This window comes from Populus nigra, chromosome 4 (assembly GCF_951802175.1).
Source record: "Populus nigra chromosome 4, ddPopNigr1.1, whole genome shotgun sequence".
NCBI lineage: Eukaryota > Viridiplantae > Streptophyta > Magnoliopsida > Malpighiales > Salicaceae > Populus > Populus nigra.
The window spans coordinates 22,585,523-22,595,289 of record NC_084855.1 but is presented as its reverse complement, the minus strand read 5'-3'; the positions used below and the strand labels follow the sequence as shown (position 1 = coordinate 22,595,289).

The window sequence follows — 9,767 nt, the reverse complement described above, 5'->3', positions numbered from 1 at the left end:
TGAAAGTACTAAGTATGCACAAGAAAATATAGTATGAGAAAGGAATTAGAAGAATTTTACAAATGATCAAGTTTCTACTGATGGATAATCTCAGCGGTTGTCCCCTTGCTCTGAATATTATTGATCTGTCCTCACTGTCAAATATGATTCTATAAACTTCATATAAATATCACCTAAGGCAACAATGATTGATAATACTCATTCCATCCAAAGGCCTGATTTTGAAGATCATACAAGACTAACTTCTTTAAAAATACTAAATTTGACATAAAAATAAAGTAGAGCAAGGATTAGGAGAACTTTGGAAATGATTAATGTTTTAGCTGGTGAATGATTACAGTCGCAGTCCCTTTCTACTGAATATTGATCCCTCACACTGCCAAATATGATTTCTATCTCATGATAGTTTACAATCATAAGAAAGTGATACCAAACATCCGCTTTACATGGTCGACAAGCCTCCGCATCCCTCTTCCTGATAGAAGAGAGTCAAGAATCTATGTATGGTGCTCGTGAGGCTTAAGCATTTCTTATTTTAAGGATTGAAGCAGTCAAAGAAAAAGTATGTATTTTGTTTATACCTTCCAAAAGTGTCATGTTCCTTCTATCCCTCGATTGCAGGCCACTGTTCTGCCATCCAATGCACCACATACCTTGCTGTAGAAGTCCAAATTTGTAAATGATCATTTATGCATGTGAAGATTTTGGTAACAAACACAAATCAGAAATTCACCAAGGAATAAATAAAGCATTTTGCTCTACAAGATATGCATCTGAGAAGAAAGGCAAGGCATCAATGAAGGATTGGCCATCAAAGAATTGACTTTCTAGACTTATTACAATGCTTGATATTACGGACCAATCTATTATACACTGGTTGTATTATAATTATACTTATACAAGGCCCTATACTTATACTCCTTTAGTGTGTATTAGGGTATTGTACACGTGACTATGGTATTGTAAACATGATCTAGCAACCCTAAACACACCCACACACGTGCACATACACATATAATTGTTTAACTGAAGCCACATATCATTATCCGCTAACAATTTTCTTCCCTCTGCTTGTTTGCTTAATTTTAACTATGAGCAACCTCTACAAGACAAAGGGCTTCCCCAAAGAAGTTGTCTAACCAAAGATCTAACAAATTAGGCCTTGGATTAAGCCAAACAATTGACAGGGAAGCATTGACGTACCCATTCACACACATACAAACAAAATCCAACCAGCCAGTATTTTGCACATTCCAGTCACCTAAAATCACCATTTTCACCTACAAAATCATGTCCACAACATCCAAATATTACTTTTTAAACTTGATTTAATTTTAAATCAAGTCCATTACATATAACGCTGGATGATTCAGATTTTATGCCTGCAGTCTGCTAAGGTACTATGTGGAGATGAGAAGCTATTCTAAAAGAAAAGGAACAAAAGATGTGCTAGAGAACTGCACAACCAAAGCAGTATGAATTTTTGCAGTGAAATACTTACAAAGGGGAACAGATACTCGTGTGGATAAACGTTCAAGATAACTGAGTTTTCAGAATGGAAAGTGACATTAGGAAATCAATCATCCACGCTGCAAATGAAAACTAGACATGTATAAGCAACTGCATTCTGTGCCTCAATACTGCCCGAACAAAGTATAAAGCTACCATAAAACAATAATCAATTTGCCAGAATCATTATTAAAGAAATTAACAAGCTGAGAAACAAACTCCAGTCCCTTAATAGACATATTATGACTGATAGAATCTGAAACAGAGTAGCGTGTTCAGTATAAAGATCATTAAAGGAAGCTCAAACTGAATGAAATGAAAAGGAATGAATCAAATTTATGCACTTTTACCAGCACACTCTTATACAGTAAGCATTGTTTTTCTCAAATTTACCGCCATAACCCATGCAGAAGTAGTCTTAGGATTCGCTTTCCTGTCTTTCTTCAACATTAATCTTCAAGATAGTACAAAATTAACGAGCCCCAAAGGCTCATCAGAGTAGTGACACCTCACAAGACACTCAACACAGAAACAAAGCTAAAAAGAAGAGAGTTGAGAACATAAACACAATTGCTATACCCTCTTCCAATATAAAAGGAAAGCATGTATATGCATGAGATATCTATTACCATTTTTAATATGATATTTATTAATGAATTAGCCCCATACTGATGTTTGATGCACATGAAACAAATCAGATGCGGAAGATTTAAAATATCTTATCTGACATCAATACAATTTAAAAGATAACCATAGATTTTTCAAATTTAAATATGAAGTTAATGTTTGACTACTCTGGTTTGAGAGTGTATGGATATCTAGCCTATATGTATATTTCTAGTTATGAGATGTCAAAACTTGATGCGAAGTTTAGACAATATGTCTTTTTAGGGTATCAGAAAAGGGTGAAAGGTTTCAAGCTTTTAGGATCCAAAGGCAAACAAAGTGTTGATCACTAGAGATGTGGTTTTTTTATGAAAAAGTCATGTTATAGCATACTCAAAAGAAAAAAAAAAAAGAAACAAGTGTTAGAAAATTGCAACAATAATGACCACGAGGTGTAGGTGGGAGCTAAATGCTCATATTAAGAAAGAAATCATTGAGAATTCAAGGAGTTTTAGTTCAAAAGATCAGTAACATGATAATATAGCTTGAGGTATGTCTAGACACACTATTAGGCCACCCATCAAGTATGGTTTTGAAGATTTGGTGTCTTATGTACTTATTACTAGTAGCGAAGATGCTACTAGTTTTCAGGATGCATTACAAGGTCAAGATAAAAGTAAATGGATGGGTACTATGGAAGAAGAAATGGAGTCTCTGCATAAGAACTAGACATTGGAGTTGGTTGAACTTCCAGAAAGAGAGGGTGATAGAATGCAAATGGGTGTATAAAAAGAAAAAAAGCAATTTATGAAAAAGAGGGAGAGAGGTTCAAGGCTCTTCTAGTAGCAAAGCATTACTCACATAAGAAAAGGGTTGACTATGATGAGATATTTTCTCATATAGTTAGACATACTTCCATCAGGGCAGTGTTAAGCTTGGTGGCATATTTTGATATGCAGTTAGGGCAGATGGATGTCAAAACAGCTTTTCTGCATGGTGATTTGGAGGAGCAAATTTACATGGTACAACCAGAAAGGTTTAGTCAACCTGGACAGGAACACTTGGTCTGTAAATTGAGGAAATCACTTTATGGACTGAAACAGTCTCCAAGGCAATAGTACAAGTGATTTGACTCTTACATAATCAGGATTGACAACAAAAGATGTGAGTATAACTGTTGTGTTTACATAAAGAGCCTTGATGATGATTCTTTTATTTTCTTGTTGCTTTATGTGGATGATATGTTGATTGCTGCAAAAAGTATGAGTGAGGTAAACAAGTTGAAGATTTTGTTGACTAGAGAATTTGACATGAAAGATTTGGATGTTGCTAAGAATATTCTTGGGATGGAGATTCGCAGAGATAAAACTACCTAGAGATTACGGTTATCTCAGTGTAACTATGTTAAGAAAGTGTTGGAAAGGTTCAACATGTGTAATGCAAAACCAATGAGTACACCTTTAGCGAATCATTTCAGATTATCTATTGTATAGTGCTCGAAGATAGATAATGAAGAGAAAGACATGTCAAAGGTCTCTTATGCTAGTGCAGTAAGGTTTTTAATGTATGTTATGGTTTGTATAAGACCAGATTTAGCACACTCAGTCAGTGTGATGAGCAAGTTTCTATCAAATCCAAGACGACATAATTGGGCAAGTGGATCTTCAGATGCTTAAGAGGTATTATAGATTATGGTATCATATTTAGTAGATAATAGGGTAATCATTTAGTTGTGGGATATGTAGATGCAGACTATGTAAGGGACTTTGATAACAGGAGGTCTACCACAGGTTATGTATTTACTATGGTAGGGAGGCCTATTTGTTGAAAGTCTATGGTTCGATCTCTAGTTGCACTATCTATTACTGAGTCAGAATATATAGCAGTGCTAAAGCTGCAAAGAAAGCCTTGTGGCTTACAGGTTTGATCAAAGAGTTAGGTATTCAACAAGGTGGAGTTCAGTTGCATTGTGATAGTGAGAGTGTCATTTCCTTGGCAAAGAACCAAGCCCGTGGATGTGAGGTTTCACATGATCAGGGAATTGGTTTCTTTAGTGAACTGTTGCTCGAAAAAGTTCACTTTTGAGAATGCAGCAGACATGTTGACAAAGCTTGTTATCATAGATAAATTCAAGCATTGCTTTAAATTAATTAATGCCTCCATATGCTAGATAAAAGATGCCCAACCTATTGTTCCATGTGGAGTTTTCCCTATTTTTCTCTTAAAGGGTGGATATCCACCATTATGAAGATTGTTATAGTTTGTGGCTCATAGACAGGTGCCGAAATAGAGCAGAGTGGAACGACAGCATCTGTTTGCCGAAGTAGAGCAAAGTGGAACAACACCATCTGCCTCTCTGAGATTTATTTCTTGTTTAGTTATCAGAAACAATTAATAGGTTGGAGGGGTACAGTAAAGGTGTATTAGGAAAAATTATTAATACTCCTTGGACGGTTAGGATTCCTTAGGCAGCTAGGTTTCTTTGGAAGGTTTAGGGTCTACAATAAATACATATCATGTAACCCTATTTCGATATAGTGAAAAATAAAAGTTCTTCGCTCCTATGGATGTAGACACATTATCAAACCATGTTAAATCTTATGTTATTTCTAGTTTCTCTACTATTACAATGCAGGTTTTTCACAACAAATCAGCTGATTAATGAAAAAATAAAACCTTCATTGAAAAATACTGCACGAGTAGTTAGAGCAGCGATCTAGAAAGCAAACCAAACAAAATATAATGAAGTGAGCATCTCATGCTTATATTTAATCAATTAATTTAATTTAATTCAAAGCAAAATTTATTTAAAAAAAGATAAATTTAACAAAGAAAAAAATAAAAAGATCTGAGATAACCCAGATCAATTTCAAAATCAGTGATAGATCCTATAAAAGCAAATAAAAAAACAATGGATCCCAATCTCTAATTGAATAAATGTTGAAGGATGAAATTGCAAAACATGAGCTTAGAAAAAGAAAAAAAAACAAGCAAACTTAGGTGAACTTCTTAAACCCGGGTTAATCTTCCTAACTCGCACCCGTGAAACTATAGACTCGGGCTCAATCAAGATGCTCAATTCCTAACTAATTTAGTGTTGAAGGATGAAATAAAAAAAATTCAAAATAATAAGGATCAAATCTAGTAGGAAAAAAAGCTGAATGAGAATAAAATCATAAAAAAAAAAACAAAGACCATATGTACTAGTATTATAAAACTCATTTTGTTACTATAGTTATGGAAAAGTTAATAATTCACAAATTTAATGGATGTAATTTCAAGATTATTATATGATTATCAAAACATGTATAGCAATTCAAAAAATTTACTTCAAGATAGCTTTCATGTTCGTACATGTAGCAATGCAAGAGCACATTGACCAGTATCACCTAATCCAGTCAACAAAACCTAACAATCCAAATGCAGACACAATGTTTACCCCTTTTTTGGTTTAAATGATGACCAAATTTAGACCAAGTAAACCATATGTAATTTGGTTTTATCGCAAATCACACTCCCGGAAGAAATCACAAAATTTTCTCTTTTTTTTTTTTAGATTAACATGGGTGTCCGAATTAGCTTGCGCGCACCTCGACTAATCTCATGGACCCTAAAGTTAACGACTATGTAAACCTCTAGTAGCCCTGAGGTTTATAGGACTCGAACTGGTGACCTCTAGCTAGGGAGCTGACCAGTTGGGCTACACCCCTCAAGGTTAATCACCAAATTTTCTTGCTTATAATGGTTATGGGAATGAACTTCTCTCTTAGAAAACACACTGCATTGAAATCCCTCTCACATGCCCCCAATGAAACAAAACCGTAAACATATGCAAGCTATTCCCATAAAAGGACCAGCAGTTAGCATATTTTAACCAAAAAGCTTATCCACCAATTCCCTTACTCTCAATCTAAAACAAAAAAGCAAGACAATCCAAAAAATTTATGAATTTCGCAAGCAACCTATGTTTTAAGCAATGACATTGTGACATGAGTCTCGACCAGATGATGAAAAAATCCAATCAGGATCCAACACACCTAGTAGTGGGAATTTAACAATGTCTTTCCTTCAAGACTAATGGCATTGTCTTTAGATTTAGATCATTGAAAACATTCTTAAACAACATTGGGGCAAGAAAATCATTGCAAATTACTTGTAGTAATTCAATCAAATATTATGAATATCTAGTTAAAGCACAAAAGTTTCGACCAAATATTGCATAAAATTGTAGAACAAAACTTGAAGCGATTTTCACTCATTATAATCTTTTAAGCCAATTTGGAATGATTCCCGACCAATAACACTGATACTAGGAAAATATTTTCTAATGGAACCTGATTCACTTTTTACAAAGCTATCTCAAAAACCATCCAATGTCAGGAGACAACCTTCATAAAGATACCATTTTCATGATCTCACCTTCAAATTATTTCCCTTGTATGCCCTAGGAGACAGCCTTATCTTGCATGCTTAGGCTCCTTTAAATATCCAAAGACCTCAAAACCTTCCTTTTCAACTCTCATCCTTCAATGAATCAACAACCACAGTATTCTTTATTTGTGACTTGATCTGCCTGCAGTTTTTTTTTCCTTTAAAAAAGATCTCGAATAGAGTCACAAAAGAATTTTCAAAGGGCAAGGAGAGTGAGGGGCCAATAGTCTAGAGTAGAGAGAAAGAAAAACCAAATTGAGGGATTCAGTTGAAAATAAAGAGAAGAGTTGGTCTCAAAAGACAAAATTAGCATTACAATGCTCTTGTATAGTCAAATGATCAAGTAGGTTTGCTCTCTTCCTTGTATTTTCAAGTTCAAACCTTGAAGCAACTTTACGAAAATCTATACCCCTAAATGCAATCTTAAAAGGAGACTTAGTCTCAATTAATACGTAAACTGACCCTAAGGATACCCTCTACCATCGAAAAAACAAAACAATGCTCAAGTAACAACAGTACGCCTTGGTTACATACCTTTACACGTAAAAGCTCATGAAAAATTAGATCAACCACAAACAGCAAAAAAGTTTTAAAATAGGAACAAAGGTAAGCAATCAACGAGAGATAATGTTAGGAGGATATAAGATATTAGCTTAAAGACTTTACCTTAAACTACTCATCCTATTAGCAATCCTAGTTGTCTCGAGCAATTACAAGTTCCTCATTGTAGAGATGTTTCTAGCCAAACCATTGTCTGCAAATGTACATGCTTTCTTAGGTCTTTCAATTGTGTGAACGAGAAAGGACATGGTGCCTCACACATTTTCAAAGTGCAAATTGAAGTCGAACTTACCTCACAACACACCTCCTATCTCATGTTGTGCCAAGTTAAAACTCAACCTTCTCTTCTATTCTTTTGAGCTGCACCACTTTCATTCTCACTTTGTTTCAATTTCTTTATGCTTTGATTGCCACAAAAAATATCATAGCCTTGGCACTCCATACATTGAGTGATGACTTCAATAATTGCAATCCAGTTTACTGTTTCATTAAATAAATTAGTAATCTTTTCCTTATCAAGAGTATCCACTCCTCCAAAACTATTAATGAATGAAAAAACTAATGCTCTCGTGTGCATCATTTTGGTTCATTATGAAAAAAGATTATTAATCCAAAGCTCCTTTTAATCATTTTGAAGAAAAAACTATTAATCATTTTGGTTGAAACCACTAGGATGGCATATGAAAAACGCCGAGGAGATTGGCTAATTTGAAGTTAAGATACCAACTTATAACACATTTATTGAATGAATGAGTAGCTATATGAACTCAATCCTAATTAGAAATAACCTATCAATATATGGATTTAATGCTAACAAGCTTCTATTCTCTTTTATGCATATGTAATTCACATAGAAAACTACATAATCCAAAGCTCTCTTTGACTAATTTATCACCAAAACATGAATCCTTAAGGTCTAGTTTTTCACTTTTGCGGGTATGTAAATCAAATTCAATGGTTTACCTCCAGATCCATCACTTCCATCCTCCTCATCTTTGGCATGTAAGTCTACTATTTTATTTGCTCTTTTGTGAGCAAAAGGGTGAGTACCAACAAATGAATTAAAATCATGACAAATATCAGCCCTTAGCCCACCAAAGTAGCAAACTGTTCTCTGTTGGTCTGATTCCTCAATATGGATTCAAAGAGATAAGCTAGAAGAACAAGTAAAGATGGAAGTCAAGGAGATCAATAGGATATTCTCGTGATATGATAGGATTACACGCTTGAAACTTGATGGCAAAATTAGTCTACCATATGTTAGCACAATCACAAAGTTTAGTGGCTATTAGATCGTTGGCCCACGCCACCCGATATGTTCAGGCTAACTAACATATAAAACAAATTTACAATCTAGATCATGAAACTATGATAATCTCATATAAAAAATCAAAATAAATTATAAAATTCAATTTCTAATCAATCCAATGTTAAATAATGGACTAGAAAAAAAACATTATTAAAAAAAAAACTCAAGTCAACTCGAGTTAACCTATCAAATTCATGACCCATCATAAGACCAGTATCACCTAATAAAAAAACAAATCAAAATAAATTATAAAGCTTAATTCTCAATTAACACAATGTTGAAGAATAAAATTTTAAAAAAAACATCAATTAAAAAAATACCACGAAAAAATAATTCGAGTCGACTCGAGTTAACACACTAAACTCATAACCTCGATCACGAGACTAAGATAACATCAAAGAAAAAATAATTTAAGTCAACTTGGGTTAACCTATCAAACTCGTGACTTAGGTCATGAGATTATATATGATAACCTCATTATAATCAAAATAAATTATAAAATTCATCTTTCGATCAACCTAGTGTTGAAGGACAGACTTAAAAATAATAATTAAAAAAAAACTCAATTCAACCCGAATTAACCTACCAAACTCACGACCCATTATAAGACTAGTATAACCCCATAGAAAGTAAATCAAAACAAATTATAAAGCCTAATTTCCAATTAACTCAATGTTGAATGATGAAATTGAAAAAAAATCAATTAACAAAAAAACACTAAAAAATAATCTGAGTCAACTCAGGTTAACCCGCTAAATTCATAACCTCAGTCATGAGACTGGAATAACCTCAAAAAAAAATAACCTAAGTCAACCTGGGTTAACATGTCAAACCCTATAGAAAAAAATCAAAACAAATTATGAATCTTAATTTTAAATCAACCGATTGTTGTTGAAAGATGAAATTGAAAAATAATTAATACAAAAAATAACATAATAAAATGACTTGAGTCTACTTAGGTTAACTTGTAAAATACATGACTCGCATCATGAAACTGAGATTATCTCATAAAAAAACAGACCAAAACAAATCATTAACCTTAATTTCCAATCAACTTAATATTAAGGATGAAGTTGGAAAAAATGTTAATTAAAAAAAATCTTAAACCAACCGGATTAACCCGTCAAATCCACGATGAAAGTCATAAGCCTGGAATAACCATATAAAAAACAAATTATAATAAACCATGAATCTTAATTTTCAATAGACTAAATGTTGAATGATAAAATAAAAAAACATAGATTTAAAAAAAAATTAAATACTGAAAACAAATTATCACTATGAATAGTGTTTGTTAAGTGTAAGGCTAAAACATGTTAATGGGGACACTGGATCTAAGACACGATTTACA

At 33.4% G+C, this 9,767-nt stretch overlaps 1 protein-coding gene across 1 annotated transcript in view; it reads right to left on the bottom strand.

The window, feature by feature from the left end:
• Positions 1-243: 243 nt before the first annotated feature.
• Positions 244-9,767, bottom strand: part of LOC133691990 (histone H3-lysine(4) N-trimethyltransferase ATX1-like) — a 31,295-nt gene continuing 21,771 nt past the window's right edge. The window contains exons 26-28 of the transcript XR_009841774.1: positions 1,502-1,589; positions 582-657; positions 244-475 (exon numbers count right to left, since the gene is read on the bottom strand). The gene's annotated coding sequence lies outside the window, so the exon portion shown is untranslated. The remainder of the gene's footprint in view (positions 476-581; positions 658-1,501; positions 1,590-9,767) is intronic.